Source organism: Coptis chinensis, chromosome 5, assembly GCF_015680905.1.
Source record: "Coptis chinensis isolate HL-2020 chromosome 5, ASM1568090v1, whole genome shotgun sequence".
Classification (NCBI taxonomy): Eukaryota; Viridiplantae; Streptophyta; class Magnoliopsida; order Ranunculales; family Ranunculaceae; genus Coptis; species Coptis chinensis.
In genome coordinates, this window is record NC_141460.1 from 78559729 (window position 1) to 78579249 (window position 19521).

Consider the following 19521-nt stretch of genomic DNA (forward strand, 5'->3'; position numbering starts at 1 on the left):
TATACCATGAAGCTTGCTGTTCTGTGTTTTTTCATTAAGGATTCTGGTTAACATTTCCATACATAAAATAAAGAGAATAGGTGATAAAGGGTCACCTTGTCTGAGCCCTCTGCAGGAATTAAAGAAACCATGAGGTGTACCATTGAGAATAACAGAGAACTGGGGTGATGAGATGCATTAGTTTACAAGGTTGACCGAGTTATGGTTAAGACCAAGAGATGTGATGATAGAAGAGAGGGTGTTCCAATTAACCTTGTCAAAGGCTTTAGACATATCAAGCTTAATAGCCATCAGGCCAAACTTTCCCTTTTTATGTTTGATAGTGTGCATAATCTCATGAGCCAGGATGATGTTATCTGTGATCTGTCTATTAGGTACAAAGGCAGACTGATAAGGAGATATACAAACCCATCAGGTCCTGGGGATTTGAGACCCCCAATGCTGAACATTACCTTTTTTACTTCATCAGGAGTGACAGGCCTAAGTAAGTCAATATTATGTTCAATAGAACTTAAAGCAGGAAAGAGAGAAGTAATAGGGTTAGTATTAACAGGATTATTTACATTAAAAAGGTTTGAAAAATGATTTACAAGAGTTTTACCTATATCATTTTGATTAGAAATCCAACAATCATTTGAAGTTTTCAACTATTCAATTTTATTGTATCTTCTATGTCTTAGAGTTTTAATGTGAAAGTACTTGGTATTCCTATCACCTTCAAGGATATCCTTATCCCTAGATTTCTGTTTCCACAAAAGCTCTTCACAAGTTAAGAGGTGATCAAGATGATTAAGAGCTTGTGTTTGAATATAAGAATTGTCTTTATTAGGTAACAAACTATTTAGATAATCAATCCTTTGATGTATAATGTTCATTTGTACATGTATGTTACCAAAAGTAGTCTGCATGCCTTTATGAGGCATTAAGACATGTAATCAACCTGAAAGTTGCATTGAACTGTATTTTTACTGTTAACACATCTGATCTTTGGCAGCTCAATAATTATTGAAGTTGCTAATGCATAAAGAAAGTTTATGATGTTGCATTTGGATTTTGGAGACACGGTATTTAGTTGGACAAATCACAAATCAATGAATGTAATACATTCCCATAATACACTAGCTGACTAGCTTACAAAAAACAGTAGTCCCATTTCAAATATAAAATTTGAAAGTTTTCGTTCATTAAATACATACGAATCACAGACGACCGCACACATCTAAAAAATGCCTCTAACTAAAATTGAAGACTTGATTTAAACCGAATTATCTAGGGAATAGATATACTTTTTTTTTCCCTCTGTTTTATGGTTGGCAAAATCATAGGAAGCTTGTTAAACTCCACTAATCCACTGGTGTAGTCCAAAGTTTTACTTACACACATTGTACATGAAATAGTATTATTAGATTAGCAATTTAACTCTTATGAGTTATGATTATCAGAAAAAAGGACTAGATGGTTGGAATGTTGGATGTTGGAATAAGTATCCAATAAGAGCGATTCCTTTTTTTCAAAATGGTACTAGACATGGATAGCTGCTCATGAAGTCATGATTTCCATATCAAGATATCAAACAGATTTTAGTCTTTTGGTTTGCAGAAAGTCACAAGAAGCAATTAAACTCCATTCGTAAAGTAAAAACACTTGGTCAGCAAAACTAGAGTATTAGACGCAAATGCATTGCATTCCTCTAACAACTAGACGGCTAAGTATGAGAGTGATTCCTTTTTTTCAAAATGGTACTAGACATGGATAGCTGCTCATGATTTCCATATCAAGATATCAAACAAATTTTAGTCTTTTGGTTTGTAGAAAGTGATGAACACTATACTAGAGTATTAGATGCACATGCAGCTTCTGTTTGTGTCACCACTCTTAACCCCATGATTTCCATATCAAGATATCAAACAGATTTTAGTCAATCTTTTAGTTTACAGAAAGTGATGAACAACTATACTAGTATTAGACGCACATGCAGCTTCTATTTTCTGTTTGTGTCACCATTCTTAACCTTACACACCCACAAATAGTCTTGAACGTTTGACCATTATTTCTAGTCCATCCCATTTTCTCCATTTCTATTCATTCATTTTCTTTGAAACTCTAGCTTGAATGGCTCCTAGTACCTTTATGCTTCTACTTCTTTTCACTACTCTTCTTTGTCGCTTGTTTTGAAGTCTAATAATTGCATATGTGTGTCTTTCTTCATTTACACTCCCCTCTGATTGTAGTCACATCTATTATCATGCTGTTGTTCAACTTTTGTTGGTAACTCTCCTGTTTATGATCTTGTTATTAATCTTCTCTATTTCCTTCAGGGTGTCTTGTCTTCTGTGTCTTACTCTTTCTATCACTATATATTAGAATATGTCAGTATTAGAATATGTCATATATGTAAAGTCTTACATTTTTATAAGTGTGGACATCGATATATCTAGTAGTTTCTATTATCATGTTTTAGGTTAGTATAAATATGTAACTCTGGGGGGGTAGAGAATAATAACTAAGAACACTCTAACCCTAATCAATCTCTCTCTCTCTCAATCGATCTATATATTTTATTCTCCATTGTTCTTCTTCTTGGTTTCTCTCAATTATCAATGTCACAACTCACCTAGCATCGCCACTAACATATAATTTAACATGGTATCAGAGCGTCAGGTTCAAATCAAATCAAAGTTTAGTGGTATGTTAGGAGAGGAATATTCAATTTTTTTTCAATTTTCAATATTAAATTCAAGTTCAATTTCAATCTTTCTCACAAGAGGAAGTTTTTCTATCTCGATTCAAGTTTCAATCTTTCTCTGGATGGATTTACTGTTCACCGATACTATTCATGGGTACTGTTCATCGTCACTGTTCACGGGTACTGTTTATCGTCATGTTCAAGGCACTTCTCAAGGTTCCGCAATCTCTCGTCTCATTATTCTCCATGGTTCGAAGTCAGTATTCAAGTTCCGCAATCTCTCGGACTCCGTAATCTCTCTGTTTCAAAATCAGTATATAGGGCACGCACACGCTCAAGATTGCCTTCGTCAAGGGGCGCCCATGCCCTTCTCTCTGTATCACACACTTCACTATAGGCGCGCCCGCGCTCAATATTGCCTTCGTCAACGCGCACCCGCGCCCTTCCCTAAACATATCAGGCCCAGTTTTTCATATTCTTAAGAAGTTTCTCCTCGTCTCAACTAATATGATTTGGTAGAATTCCTGATTATTGGTTGGTTGATAAGTTCTTTCCTTTATAAGGGTTTGATTCCCTTTCATGTCATGGTTCTGAGTTCTATGGTGTTTCACCATATTTCTATTTTAGCCTTCTTATTGAGGAGCTTCTTATATGCTGCTGTCGTTGATGGTTCAACTTTTCATGTTTTAATTTCTTTTATGCCGCAGTGATGCCAAGTACTCAGTATTAATCTCTCAGGTTGCAGTCACATCATCACTGCCCTATTCAGTTTTCATCGATCTCTCAGGTTGCAGTCACATCATCACTGCACTATTCAGATTCATCTCTCAGGTTGCAGTTATCCCATAGGTGTTCTATTTCTAGTTTGTGCCTGTTGTATAACTTCAGTTTTCAGGTTAGGCCATTGTCTACACCGACAGTTTCACTTTTCAGAACGTCTCATCTCAACAATTGTTTGAGTTCTTCAACTAAAAGCAATTATATGCGAAAGGAGGAGTTGTATTCTTATTTTTTTCTTTCTATCATTCAAGCTGTTATTTGCAAGTATGCGGCATTCCAGCTTGAGGGGGAGTATTAGAATATGTCATATATGTAAAGTCTCACGTTTCTATAAGTGTGGACATCGATATATCTAGTAGTTTCTATTATCATGTTTTAGGTTAGTATAAATATGTAACTCTTGGGGTAGAGAACAATAACTAAGAGCACTCTAACCCTAATCAATCTCTCTCTCTCTCAATCAATCTATATATATTATTCTCCATTGTTCTTCTTCTTGGTTTCTCTCAATTATCAATGTCACAACTCTCCTAGCATCACCACTAACATACAATTTAACACTATATGGGTATAATCTAGTCCTAGTAATTCAGTAGTGAGGATTTGGTTGATTGCTTGGTTATATTGTACGTTTGTCTGTTTATACTCAGAACATAAAAGTTTCAAGCATTTCAGTTCTACATATGCTGGCTATATACGGGATACTATTGGGTATGCGTATAATTATGCTATAGAAATAAATTTGTATGTATTTTGGTAAAGGGTTTCCACTCACTCTTTCTTGAATGAATAGGCTTCATATCATTACTATTGTGAATTGAAGCATTTATTAATGGATTGTTTTCCATACTACCATTTGCTTCTTTGTGCTCGTCGTTAGTTGTTACCTAAGTATTTCGGTATTTTGAAATTTTAATCCACATAAGCCATACTGTCCTTCACTGGTTTTGCAGCTTTTCTTTTGTCTAAAATCACGAGCACCACTGTGACTTAAACTCCCAAGAAATCCAAAAATGTTTTGAGCAAAAAAAAAAGAAATCCAAAAATGTTGACCATCATTTGAAGTATTCTCTCTTTTACTTCTTCGTGCTCTTTGTTTTCTCTACTGTATTCTATTTTTTTTTATCATCATCTTACAAATTTCCTTGTGTTAATCTCCTCTTTATTAGAAAAAAACAAAAAGTGGACTAGTTTTTTGAAGAAATGAGGCAAAAGTCATTGTTGAGTGAAGGATGTGATGATTCTGGGATTAGTAGTGCTCTTCGTTCTTGTGTGGGTGTTGATGGGTTTAAAGATTTTTTAGTTTGGAATACTTTACCTATATTTACTGTTGAAGATTTAGTTGGTTCTACTGATTCTAACCACTGTTTTCAAGCAATGGGTATTATTCCACAACCTCTTCCCAAGGTAATATTGTTTATGTTTGGTTAAGTATGTGTTCTTGACTTGTTTTAATAGAAAGGAAGCAATCAAAAAAACAAAGTAAAATAATGGATTAGTGTGTTTTTGACTTTGGTACATTTTGTTGTTTGAGTTAATGGGCTAGTGTTGGATTTGGTTATTATTGATATTTCAGTGTAGATGTTGGTTAATTTGGGACTACAACCTGATGTTCTGTTGGATAAAAAATGGCTGCACTCTTCATGGGATAAGAGTTGCCTACGTATCAAGTTTCTCCGGATAAACTTGAATCAAGCCTTACGTAGTTCATCTCTCTCTATTTGTAGATGTGTGTCCAAACCGTTATGGATTGTAGATCCACCTTGTATCCTATCTTGATGATTTGCCATTACTCTGATGTTACAAAGTAAATGACTCCTTGATTGTTGCGTTGACTGAGCTCTAGGATTGTGTTAGTTGATATCTTTCCATGTATGGTTGTAACTGCTGTTGGTGACGACCTGGGTGTTGGGTCGTTAGTACGTTCTGATGTTGTGGGACGAGCTTAGGTAAGGCATCCTGCCTTGTGGACACGTGCTCTGTAGTGTAGAACGGAGGGTACTTACACAACCCCCTTTTTTATCCGTTCTGTGGACAGCGGTTGCGTGGGATAAGAACGGTTTAAAAAGTAAAGTTTGAATGAACGTGTCTGACAGCTATTTTGTTTTGAATTTAGGTTTTGGGGAATGTGCGGGAACTGTTGGGCTAGATTCGTGGGCCCAGATTTACTGCGATTTGTGGGCGAGTAATGATTTAAGTTTTGGGAACACGAAACGTTTTGATTGTCTCGAGGTGTTTGGCAGTTGAGGGGTTTTTGACTTGTAGAAGATTTTTGTTTGTTCACTTTTCAACCAAAGGAAAAAAATAGTCTGGAGTGAAAGAGAAAGAAAAAAGAAGAAAAAAAAACTTCTCATCCTTCTTGAATCAGGTTCGTCTTTCAACTTTAAAAATTTGAGCTTTCTTTCTTTCTTTGATTGTGTCATGTCTATGACTAGTGATAGTGTAAGTGGTGAGGTTGAAGTTGATAAATGGAGAGAGAGAACTGTAAGTGAAGAAAATGAGGAGAGGGTTTGTAGTGGTGATGAGGCTTCATCGTCTTACTCGTTGGAGATGGTGGATGAGAGGAAGCCTAAGTCGGTGAATTGTTATGCCGCTTTGAGGAGGGAGTTTGGTTGGGTAAAATCCGACCTGGGCATGTACGATCTGGCTAGGGAGAAGAATTTGTATACTAACTACTACGTTCCTTGGGATGGAGGAGTAGTTGTTTGTTATGGGCAGTTGAAGGTTCGGATGAGGCTGCCCTTTTCCCGTCTTACTGTGGAGGTGTTGAACTTTTTGGGAAAAGCCCCTTGTTAGCTTGTGGGGATCAGTTGGAGGGCTCTCCATGTGTTGGACTTGTTGAATGACAGGGGTTACAACATCTGTTGAAACGATGTGATTGAGCACTTTGTTTTTAGGAGATCGGGTGTTATGAACTTTAGTTTTCATGTTTATAAAGGGAAGTCTCCTGTTATTGTGTGGGTGAGCAAGGAGAACTGGAGTCGTAGGCCATTGTTGGCTGCGGGTAGATATTGTCCTCCTGGCTTAGAGATTGATAAACGTGTTGTATAATCTCGTGGTAGGTCGTTGGTTGTAGGTCGTAATGTGTGTGTTTTATATTATAATTTGGACGTTCTGATTTATTGTTGGGTTTGTTTTGTTTTTTTTTGTTTTTATTTTTTTTTGCAGAGGTTTCTATCCCTTCTCGTACGAAGAACGGTGTGATTGAAAGGTTTGCATGTTTGAGTTTGGAAGATAAGCAGGCTTTACTGGGTGAGGTTGCATATTACTTTAAGAGGCGCTGAGGGAAGAAAATCAACCGTAAGAGGTTGGAGCAGAAGGCTAGGGTTCACAAGGTGGTGGTTGAACTTTCTGATTCTAGCTCGGAATCTGCCATGGAGAGGGAGAGTCACAAGAAAGCACCTGTTTCTAAAGTGAAACGGAGTGGAGGTGCTGGTGACAGCCGTTCTGGTGGAGCTAGGACATCTGGTGGGGTCATTGAACACCGTTCTAGAGTGGTGAGGGCGGCTGGAGTAGTGACGCCTTCCAGACGTCCTGAGTTGGGTGACGCAAATTGTTTGGCACCCCAACATTCTGAGCTGGGGGGTGGAGGGCGCTCTGCGTCCAACCACTTCTCCTCTGGTGATGCAGATTGTTCTGCATCCAACTACTTCTCCTCTGGAGATGCGGTGCCGGAAGTCTTTGTTAGTCTTTAGGTGGCGATCTTGGTGGGGAGGGTGATGCTCCCACTTCGTTTCGGAAGCCTAATATGAAAAGGCATTCCGAAGTGGTTGAGTCGGAGGGGGCTAAGAAGGCTCGAATTGGGTCTGGAGACCGACCTGGTGCTGTTGTAGGTCGTTCATCTTCAGGTCAGGCTCCTCTGCTGAAGATGAGCCTGATTGATGTGGCTATTGATGTTGGGGTAGTTGAGGCCCGAGGTAAGGAGAAAGTTGGTGATGTTGAGCCTGTTACTGAGCAGGGCAAGAGGTCAGGAAGTACGGACCCCCGTAAGAAGAGTGATAGTGATGTCCTCGATAGACTGGTTACATATGAGGACCCCTACAGTCTGCTACCGAAGTTTGTTGTGAATGGTGACTGTAGCTTCAAGTCTCCTTTGGTTGGTGGGGCGTTGTTAAAGAGTATTGTGCTTGCCGGGGATAAGCGCAAGTTGGATGGTAAGGGTTTGGATGTGAACTTCGTGGAGATGGAACGGTCGTTGTGCTTTGTGAGTATTCTTCCGTTCTGAGCTTGCTCCTTTTTGGTCTTGTTGATTTTGATCCCTTCTAATGTCTACATTTGTTGTCTTGTTTGTTAGGTTCTGGTGATGTATCGGAAGCTGAAGGATATGGCGTCTATCTCCGACCGTTATAAAAAGGACCTGGATGACAGCAAACAAGCTTGTATCCAACTAGTGGCTGAACAGCAGGTGGAGAGAATGGAGGTTTCAGGGCTAAGGGATCAGGTGCAACAGCTTGGTGCTAAAGTGGCTCTGTTGCAACCCGCTCTGGATTCCACAAAGTTGGAGGTTCAGCAATGGGTTGATGAGTGTAAGAGGCTGCGCTCCGTTGCTGAACGAGCTGAAACTGCATACAACGACTTGGTGGATAAGGTGGAGAGTGGCGATGAGTACGTGTTGTTGGATGATTATCTTGAGGCATTGGATAAGTATGATCGCCTTAAAATGTCTATTGAAAGTGGGGCTGCAATAATGTCTGTTGGAGATGCTGGTGTAGATGCTAATAGACCATCTGATATGCCATCTGACCAAGTCGTTGTGCCACCGGTTGCTCCAGCTGTTCCTTCTGTTGTTTCTGAAGTTGTTGTTGATCAGGCTACCAGTTCTGGTGTTGCAGAGGGCGTTGATCTGGACCTTTTGAATGTGGTTACTCTCTTTGTGTGAATTGATTCTGAACGTCTTGTGCTTGTCTTTGGGTTGGGAGGTTTTTGAATGTCTTGTTCTTGGGTTGGGGGGTCTTTGAGTAATACTTAAACAGCTTTTGTTCTTGATATAGATACAATATTATTTTTTGGTGGGGATAATCAGGTCGTTTTCCTTGGATAATCTGGGGGCCGTGGTATCTAACTGATTTTGTATTGAAGTAGAAATATTTAAATTACTTGTTGAAGTTGGTTTGAAGTATACATGTGATTGCTTTTTTTTGCTACTGATTTGTTCTTTGACGACCTGTGCTGCATAGTACTAGTCCTGATGTACTGCTTGATTTTGCTAGATCGTCGTTAAGGTATAGGTCGTAGAGCGTTTGAGTACGACCTGATGCATTTGCGTAGTTGGCACCTAGGATTCGCCTTGTCTTAGGTATACACCCTAACTCGTTCCTTTTAGGGGAACTTCTGATTGATATAATTAGCCTTTGAGTACGACCTGATGCATTTGCGTAGTTGGCACCTAGGATTCGCCTTTTCTTAGGTATACACCCTGACTCGTTCCTTTTGGGGGAACTTCTGATTGATATAATTAACCTTTGAGTGGCCATTATATTTGAGTATGTCTTAAATTCTTTGTGAGGTTGTAAGTTGACTTGGGGTCCTTTTGGGGGTCCCCTAGATTGAATTTGTCTGATAATTGGCCTTTGAGTGGCAATTACAGTTGAACCATACCTAACCCTGGCGTTGGTGTTAGGTTGGTTTAGCGTCCTTTTGGGGGACCTTGATTTGAATTGAATGAACTTAACCACTGCGTGGCTGTTGCTGTTGAGTCGTTCTTAACTCCATCTTTGATATCCGACCTGACATTGTGATGTCTTAGGTCGGGCTGGGTAGTGTGAAATACAAGGTGCTCATTTAATGCAAAAATGATAGCTGAATACAACAATGTTGATGAGATTTCATTCATATTGACTTATGTACTTGGAGAAAAACTTATTGATAAAAGCGCTTGAGGAGAGCTGTATTCCAAGGACGGGAAAGCCTATCACCGAAATTTGGGTTTTGATCCAAGATATCGCCATTTCCAACGACTTTGTCAACAATGTAGGCCTCCCATGTTGGGTCGAGCTTGGCTAATGCTAAAGTCTTTTTGAGGACTAGGTCACCAGCTTGAAAAGATCTTGGGACGACCCTCTTGTTGTAAGAATGTTGGATTGTTTGGTGGTACCGAGCTAGGGATATTGCGACAGCTTCTCTACGTTCTTCTAAGAGATCCACTTCTTTTGCCAAGATGTTGTCATTGACTCCTGATTCAACAATGTCAGAACGTGTAGTTGTGATTGTGAGTTATGATGGTATCACTGCTTTCGTTCTGTAGCAAAGTGTGAAGGGAGATTCATTTGTACTAGATCTAGCTATTGTTCTGTATGCCCATAGAATGTTTTCTAGTTGCTCTGGCCATTGGCTTTTCTTACTCTCCAACTTTTTTTGGAGGTTTTCTTTGATGGCCTTGTTGGTGGCCTATGCTTGGCCATTGCTTTGTGCATATCTAGGTGTGGAAAATGCTTTAGTGATGCACCATTTTTGTAGAAAATCCTTGACTTGAGTGCCAACAAATTGCGTTCCGTTGTCCATGATTAGGGTGTGGGGTAGACCAAATCTAGTGATGATATTAGTCCAGATGAAGTTGATTACGTTGACTTCCTTGACTTGGACTAGTGGGATTGCTTCAACCCACTTGGTGAAGTAATCTGTGGCTGCTAGGACATATTTGAGCCCTGATTTCTTTTGCGGGATGAATGGTCCCATGATGTCTAGTCCCCATATGTGGAACGGCCATGGGCTGGCTATGTTGATCAATTTCTTTGTTGGACTTAGGTGATTGTGGCCAAAAGTTTGACATTGGAGGCATTTAAGAACGTACCTTTTTGCCTCGATATGTATGCCTGGCCAATAATACCCTTGGGTGATTGCTTTGTGTGCCAGTGATCTTGCTCCTGCGTGGTTGCCACATTCATCTTTGTGGATTTCGTCAAAAATGAGTTGTCCCTCTCTTGGACTTATGCATCTTAGGAGGGGTCCTCCTGCTGATTTGCGGAACAGTCTTCCATTGATCACTATGTACCTTGTGGCTCGGAGTTGGATTGCACGGGCATGCTTTGCTTCTGATGGGATCTCACCATGTAAGATGAACTTGAGGAATGGGCCCATCTAAGATTGACTGATTTCTTTTTCAGATGAGGGTTGGAAATCTGTGAGGCTGTTGATACTTTCTTTATAGTACGCAGGTCATTCCAGAATGTCAATGTAGACTGTGGTCGGACATGCCTCTTGTGTTTTGGAGGCTAGGAAAGCCAAGCTGTCTGCATGTCTGTTGTCTTCTCGAGGAATATGATCTAAGGAGAATGTTTTGATCGAGCTGATTATGCCATAAACGACTTGAGCATACTTTGCCAAGTTTGCTCCGTTTATGACATATTCTTTTGTGATCTGCTTGTCGATTAGCTGGGAATCGCTGTAAGTTTTAAGCTTTGAGACTTGTAGTTGTTGTGCCATTTAGAGTCCTGTGATCAATGCTTCGTATTCTGCTTCGTTGTTGGACGTTGCGAAATCTATTTTTATTGATTTCTGTAGCTGGGCTCCCTCTGGTGAAGTTAATACAACCCCCAGTCCACTGCCACTATTATTGCATGTGCAATCTACGTGGAGGTGCCATGTGTCTGGGGTGACTTGTTGATAGAGTGATGTGATTGGCTCGGGTTCCCAGTTGATATCTTCGACAGGGAAATCTGCCAAGAACTCAGCAACGACCTGGCCTTTGCGAGACGTTCTGGGAACAAACTCGATGTGATGTTCTCCTAGTTCTTCAGCCCATTTGGCCATGCAGGCTGTTTTGTTGCTAGAACTTAATACCTGTTTAATGGGTACGTCAGTGATGACCTTGATGCTGTGAGATTGGAAGTAAGGTCGGAACTTCCAAGCTGAGTAGAGTAAAGAAAGCATTGCTTTCTCCATCGGGGAATAGTCATTTTCTGCATCTGCCAACGTCTTGCTGGTGAAGTAGACCGGCTTCTCGACTCCATCATGCTCTCGAAAGAGAACTGATCTGATTGCGAAGTCGGTCATTGCAAGGTACAACCCTAGTGTTTCTCCTTCTTCTGGTTTGGACAGGACGGGTGGAGTTGATAAATAGGCTTTCAGGTCGGTGAAGGCTTTGTGGCACTCGTCTGTCCAAGTGAAAGTTGCTCCCTTTTTGAGTATTTGCAGGAATGGTCTAAGATGAACCTGTTGAGGGCTGAAACCATGCCAGATAACTTGTAGATTTGTTGCTTTGTGGTTGGTTCTGGCATTTCAAGGAGAGCTCGTATCTGTTCTGGATTTGCTTCAATGCGTCTTTGTGAGACGAGGTAACCTAAGAATTTTCCTAAGGCTACTCCAAATACGCATTTGGCTGGGTTGAGCTTCATTTTGTTTTGGCGAAGTCGTTCAAAAGCCTCTTGTAGGTGGGAGATGTGATCACCTGCCTTTTCGCTTTTGACCACCATGTCGTTTATGTAGACTTCCATAGTGTCTCCTAACAAGTCTTTGAACATTTTTGTGACAAGTTTTTGGTAGGTTGCTCCCGCATTCTTCAAGCCGAAAGGTAGGACGTTATAGCAAAACGTACCTTGCTCCGTTATGAAGGACGTCTTTTCCTGATCTTCCTCTGCTAGTGGTATTTGATTGTACCCACTATATGCGTCCATGAATGACAAAAGCTCATGGCCGCAAGTTTGATCTACCAATATGTCGATTCTTGGTAGGGGGAAGCTGTCCTTTGGGCAGTGCTTGTTAACGTTGGTGAAATCTATGCAGAGTCGTACCTGACCGTTCTTCTTTGGAACGACTACTATGTTAGCAAGCCAGGTCGGGTACTCGACTTCTCTGATGAATCCCATGTTTTTGAGCTTTTCTATCTCTTCATTGATGGCTTTTTGAAACTTGAGTGCTAGCTTCCTAGGTCGGTGTTTGATAGGCTTGATGGTTGGATCTACATTTTACTTGTGGCAAGCGACCTGAGGGTCGATTCCTGACATATTGATATACGACCAAACAAAAACATCTTTATTGAGAGATAGAAATTTGACAAGTTGCTCCTTGAGCTTGGGGTCTAAGTCAGCCCCTACATATACAAATTTTGGGTCATCAGTTGTGCCCAAATTGACTTTTTCTCCTGGTTCTGTTTGAGTTTGTTTTCCTTTGAGCTTTTCTGATGCCGCTGCTGGAGGGCTGGATGTTTGAGGATCCTGCCTCTTTGGAACGTCCTTAGTTTCGACTACCTGAAGCTTGGATGAGGTCGTAGTGCTAACCTAATTGCATCGGTGGGCTTCTAGTTGGTTGCTTATGAGCTCTATGATGCCTCTGGGACCAGGATATCGTAGGACCTGGTGTAGGGTTGATGGAATAGCTTGGGTTTTGTGGATCCAATGGCGTCCTAGAATGGCAGTGTAGGACAACCAGACATCGATAATACTGAAGCGTGTTGATGTTTTGACCATGTCCTCTTTTTTGCCAATGGAGACTAGTAGGATTACGTCTCCGATGACATCTGTACGATCTCCGTTGAACCCATAGAGCGGTGCATTAGACTCTATCATCACCGTGTCTGGCAAGTGCATGTCTTTGTAAGTTTGATAGAACAGTATGTCGCATGAGCTCCCTAGATCGATGAGGACTCTTTTTACCGTCCAACCATTGATCTTGACGTGCACTACCAAGGCATCATTGTGAGGCAGGCACACCTTGTCTAGATCTTCTTCTGTGAATGAAATTGTCGTTATCTTCTTAGGGTTGGTAGGGTTGATCATCTCGGCTTTGTGTGAGAGATGGTAGATTTCTTAGATTGCTCCCACTCTTCTACGCTTCTCCCGACCTGAGGTTTCATTGTTTGAGGTGTCTGTAATCATGTTGATTACTTTGTCCTCATCTTGGTCGGAAGAGTACTGTCTCTTGTTGTGCCTTGACCGACCTTGAGACTTAGATCGTCCTGTTGATATGCCTCTACTTCTGTTTTTGTTGTTGGCAGGTCGTTCATTGCTGTGGCTCCTGCTTCTGTGGCGTTTGGCATCCAGCTTGTGCCTCAGATCGCTTTATGGCAAGAACTCTTTTAATTTTCCTTCCTCCACTAGGTCTTGGAGGTAATGTTTGAGGCTCCAACAATCATTGGTGTCGTGGTGGTGGAGTTTGTGGAAATATCAATATGGACGCTCTGGTATAGCTATCACCTTGTTGATGTCTGGTTTGAAGTATGGCGCTGTATAGATCTTCTTCAAGATTTGACTTAGCGTACTAGAGAAGTTGGAGAATTCCCTCTTTGTGTATGAGGGTTTGCTGGCGTTGGATCTCTTGTTGTTGTTGGTGTTGTTGTTGTTTGAATATTTCTTGCTTTCCTTGGGATCTGGCTCGTTGTTGACTGCAAGGACCTCTTTGCCTTTGCGCTTGGCCATCCACTCTTCGTACTGGATGTATTTGTCGACTATGTGATACAGGTCGGCTGAGGTGTCTGGCTTGTTGCGCATGAGGGACCCTACTAGGTCGGAGTTGTCCAAGAGGGCATTTGTGAACACAGAAATTGCAAAATTGTCACTGAAACCTAACTCCAGCAATAGTAGGTCCTTCTTAAAACGTCCTAGAAAGTCTCGGATCGTTTCGCCATGAGCTTGCTTGAGCTGGAATAGGGAATCTAGGTCGGCGTGCTTCTTTCTATTGTGGACAAACTCTGCTACGAATGTTTCAGCAAGGCTCTCAAAGTTGTTGATTGAATCTGAAGGGAGTATGTAAAACCAGTCTATTGCTCCATCCTTTAAACTGGCTGGAAAAAGTTTGCACTTCAGGTAGTCGTAGTCAGGATGGCTGTATAGTGCTAGGATTTGGGGAAGGCTACGGACTCGTGCCCGCTGGGCAGAGGGAATGTACCGTCGTACAACGGGAACTTTGGTTGAATGAACTCTGAAGGAGGTTGCTTGTCTTTGATTTCTTGGATGAATGGTGATGCTTTGTATGTCTCCAGCATCTTCTGAGCGATTTGGATCGCGCTGGCTCTTTCGCTTGACTTCTCTAATTTTTGCGCGAAGTCTTCTAAACGCTGATTGGTGGTGTTGGCGAGGGCTGCAACAATGTTGTGCTCCCCTGCTTCTATGGTGCCATTGTTAGTGTTGGAGTTGGCATTCTCTCGCATTGTCTGGTTTTCCTATTGTAAAGTGATGAAGGCTTCTTGGAGTGTCTTCATCTGGTCTGCCAATGCTTGTAGGTTGGGCTCCATTGTGGTTTTGCTGACCAGCTTCGTGGGCTTGAGAAAAAAGTGGTTGTTCTTTTCTTAAGAAAACGAACCGACAGACGGCGCCAATGCAGATTTTGGTTATTTTGGGACTACGACCTGATGATCTGTTGGATAGGAAATGGCTGCACTCTTCTTGGGATAAGAGTTGCCTACGTATCAAGTTTCTCCGGGTAAACTTGAATCAAGCCTTACGTAGTTCATCTCTCTCTATTTGTAGATGTGTGTCTGAACCGTTATGGATTACAAATCCATCTTGTATGCTATCTTGATGATTTGCCATTACTATGATGTTACAAAGTAAATGACTCCTTGATTGTTGTGTTGACTGAGCTTCAGGATTGCGCTAGTTGATATCTTTCCATGTATGGTTGTAACTGCTGTTGGTGACGACCTGGGTGTTGGGTCGTTGGTACGTTCTGATGTTGTGGTACGAGCTGAGGTAAGACGTCCTGCCTTGTGGACACGTGCTTTGTAGTGTAGAACGGAGGGTACTTACATTCAGCATATTTCAGTTCTATGACTAGTATTGGTTTTTCATGTATTTTTTTTTTCATGGATTATTACTATTGGGTTTGCTTATATTTGATCTGTTTTTTTATTGTTCCACTTTGAAAGGAGGGGGTAGAGGGCTAGTTCTTTCAACACTCAAATTTGGTTGTATTTTCAACAAATAATAATAAAAAAACTTGGAGACAGATATAAACCTATGTATGAAGGTTTAGCTTGTAGTTTATTTGGTCTGGTAATATTTTCATACTTAATTGTGATTAAGATTTTTATTGTTTATTCTCTGTATTCCCTTCTTCAATATTAGCATAAGTTCGCAAATGATATATATCAAGTAAGACTCGCCAAAAGATTATGGTAAGAGATAAAGGATGTAATCAATGGTAGTTTTTGTAATGTCCTGTTTTTCTAAAGTAAAAAGTTGTAAAGTTGAGATGATTTTCCTTTGGGTTTTGCTATTGTTATGCGATTGTTGAGTCGGTGTTCTGTCCTTGGGATTTTGGTTTTTATTAGCTTTCTTTAGGACCCTCAAACATAGTTTTGGTGCATTAGACCTTATTGGCCTCTATTTCTGCCGTACCTTGTGGTGGATCTGTAGTAACAGAAAGGTTAACTTGTATCTGGTAATTCTGTGAATATAGTCTAGCTTGGTGGAAGATTTCCACCTTACAACTAGAAATTGATTACTTTTTTTTTTCTGCTGAACCTAGAAATTTATTACTTATTCTTAAATCATATCAGGGGATATAATTTAGTTAAGCTAACGTTGAACACCGTGGAAATGAGTGATCGATGCCAGAAATACATTCGACTGTATGATTTAAATACCTATGATGGTTACAAGCATCCAATACATAATCTAGCAAAAAAACAACAACATCCAATATGTGTAGGAGATATCTTGATAATTAATCTCATTGACATGTACGAAACTAAAAGAAACTCTGTCGCACCCAGTCTCGTTAATTGCAATAACCATGTCTTGGCCCTTCATCGCAGCTTCCACCGCATATATAGCTGATCTGATTTGCAATGTTATGATGTCATTTAGTTCTATGAAAATTTCGTTTACCATTTTACTGCTTAACCTGCAGGAAAATGAAAACAAATGGAAACACAGTTCCAGTGAGGCGGCAGTTCAGGTTCCATTTCACTCTTCGTACACAGGAAGTTATGTTGGTCGAGATCCTTTGATTCTTGAGAAAAACACTGCTGTTGGTAACAATGCACCAGATGCCCACGGTGATAAGGACAACCAAGTATAACTACATCCAGGGGCGGACCCAGGAGTTTGGTCGAGGGTATTCAAGCTAAGTCGGAAATTCAACAACGAAAATTTTATTTAGTGTTATGTAAAATAAATAAATAAATAAAAATTAACGAGATAAACATATGCTTTCAAAAAGCAAAATGATACCCGCGAGAAATTGAATTGAGAATTCGAGATGGTTTGATAAATGAATCCGAGAAAATGTCCAAATAATAGAGAAGGTGATTGAGAAATCGAGAATATTTGAGAAATTTACTAGAAAAAAAAAACGAAATGAATTACTCATTGGAGTAAAAGTAAAAGTGTGGACTTGACCTACGTTACTGTCTTACAGAGTCCTTAATCCAAAATGTTAAAAATCATTAACTAATGAGCCAAGTTTTTTTTTAGCTAAATACTAATGGGTTAAGTTAAATATTAAACATTTAAGCCTACTATTTTTTTTTTTTTTTTTTGGAGAAACTTGAGGGTATTCACTTGAATACCCTGCCTATACAGTGGGTCTGCCCATGACTACATCTTTGTATTAGTGAAACTCCTCCTATCGTTCCTATAGACAAGTCAATGAGCAAGAATAGAGACTTGGGTTAACCAATATTACCCCCTCCCACTAGATGAGCCAATTAGGATTTCCCCCCAACTAGATGAGCCAATTAGGATTTCCCCCCAAATATATCAAAGACCATTAATACTGAGTAGTGAAAAATGCTCTCAGTGACCCACGTCAGCCTCCCTTTTTTCTCTGAGACTGACACATCAGATTTTTCATAAAAAAAAAATGAATTCTACGCCTTTTTTTGGCGATTTCAATTGTTCATAATCCAAAATAGATAAAAACCTCTTTCCTGATTTTTTTGTCAATTCTACAAAACACTCCCAACTCTCCAAAAAAAAATTCATCTCTTCAAACTCTCTCTCTTATTCTTCTCTTCTTTAAGTAGTTAGATTTAAAAGATACTCGAAGCCTTTAGTTATGTTCTTCTCTCAACTAAAAGAAGCGACCAATACAGAGAGTATGGCAAAGAAAAAGAATGGGGAAGATTCAACTTGTAGCCAAAAAGCAGAAACCGATGGAGACAGAAAAGAGTCCAATTTCATTCAACTTCAGCATGGAGTTGTTGACGAGAGTTTCTTAGCCGTGGTAAAAGCGAGTTACTTTTAGAAAGAAGAAGAAAGGCATGATTTTCTATCTCTGAGCTGTTTATCATTTCTGTAATTTTTCAACAAAAGCGTAGATTGTGCATAGCATACTATAAAAATCTTCATTCAGTTGAAGAAACAACTACAGAGCATCTATGTTTTATTGTTTTTGTAGTTGCTTAGTGGTCAGCTTATTGCATACAAGCAGAACTGAAATGCAGTCCCGGAATAATAAAGAAATAAGAGGCTTGCTAGTATCACATGGTCTCTTTTTTCAGTGGCCCCATCTTTTCACACTACTAAAAAAAGGTTTTTTATGACGGCTATTTTTTTTCTACCTTGACGGATTCCGTATAAGACGTAATTATTTCTATCTCACCATTACTTTTATGACGCTTGATGTCAAATATTAACGGTTATAGGCTAACCGTCATAAATATCTTTGACGTTTTTTATCAATGTGTCAATTTTGTGACTAACAATTGTATACTTACCGTTCACTTTATGACACATGATGTTAATGTTGACGGTTATAGGCTAGCCGTCATAAATATCTATGATGTTTTTTTATCAATGTATCAAGTTTGGTGTCTAATTTATGAGTTCTTTCTCACAAACATCAAGTCAGAAATTGTCTAACTTTTTCCTTCTAACAAAACCGGTGTTTAATTAATTGTCACTACTAAAAAACTATCAGCTAATATAATTCTATTTTGTACGAGAGTAAGAAAGGCATCAAGGATTATTTTGACGGTTCTAGCACAAGCCATAACTCCCATAGTTCATAAACCGTCAATACCATTGGTTGGTTAACATTTTATTCTAGGACCCTTAAATTAGTGTTTCTATTTTATAGTGAAGCGTCAAGACGACATACGGGTACGTTTGGTGTGTTTAATCAAATTGAAACGTCAATAACTCAAGGCTCGGGTCCTAGCTGAAGAAAACCCTTAATTAGTAAAAACCCAAACCAAACAAAAAAAAACAGAGAAAGCCTTATTCCGCCGTCTTCTGATCAGTTCTCTTCCTATCTTCTTCCCAAATCTCGATCTCTGCACTCTTCAGTGGATTAGATCTCACCACACTAAGGAACCGAATCAAAATGGATCGAAGCCCTTTCTTCTCGAGCTCTTTCTTCTCGAAATCGAGCGGGCAGCAACGAGTGGTCTCAATTCAAAATGCGATTGCACATGTTTATGCGGATTGATGAAATTCAAGCTGCATTGATCAAGGTATGCATCTCTATCTCAATTTCTTTAAATCTATTACTGCTTCAATACATTTTCGAATTGATTGGGGTGCCATTTTGATGGCTTATTAGTTTCGTGGGTGCTATAACCACGTAGTTAAAGAAGATACTGAGAGTTGTGTAGTTGGATTCTTTTAAAGGTCCAAGGGCATAGGACAATGGAATCATGTTACAAATGGTGATTTTGGAGTGTCACGGCTTATTTGATATCGACCTGCACATACTTCTCTTGTCTTTCCTTCAGAAGCGATTAAAGTTGCCCCCTTTTCCCCAAATCTATGATTTAGCTACTCTTGTCGTTGAATTTACACTGATTTTTTTAATTCAGTTCAATGATTTTTTGGTAGTTTTAATTTGGGGGTTGAAAGAGAGGAATAGTTTTGTTCAATAACATGTCATTATTTCTATGAGAGTGTGGCCTTTGTCAAGATTTTTGGAGAAATGAAATTACTGTATCTATTATTAGTTATTGGATTATTTTTCAGTTTACTTGTTGATGCTTTTGCAATTCTAATCTTCTTTTTGGTTTCTTTTTGTATCTGATTTAACCAGTTTGTAACACCAACTCTAATCGACAGGGAAGCTTAGGTGCTAATGCTCAACAAGGCTCGAGTTTGCAAGTGAAGAAGATGAAGAGTTTTGGATTATGTAGGATCGTTCATTCATCTCTTATGCTTCCCTGTCGATAAGTCATGTGTAATTTG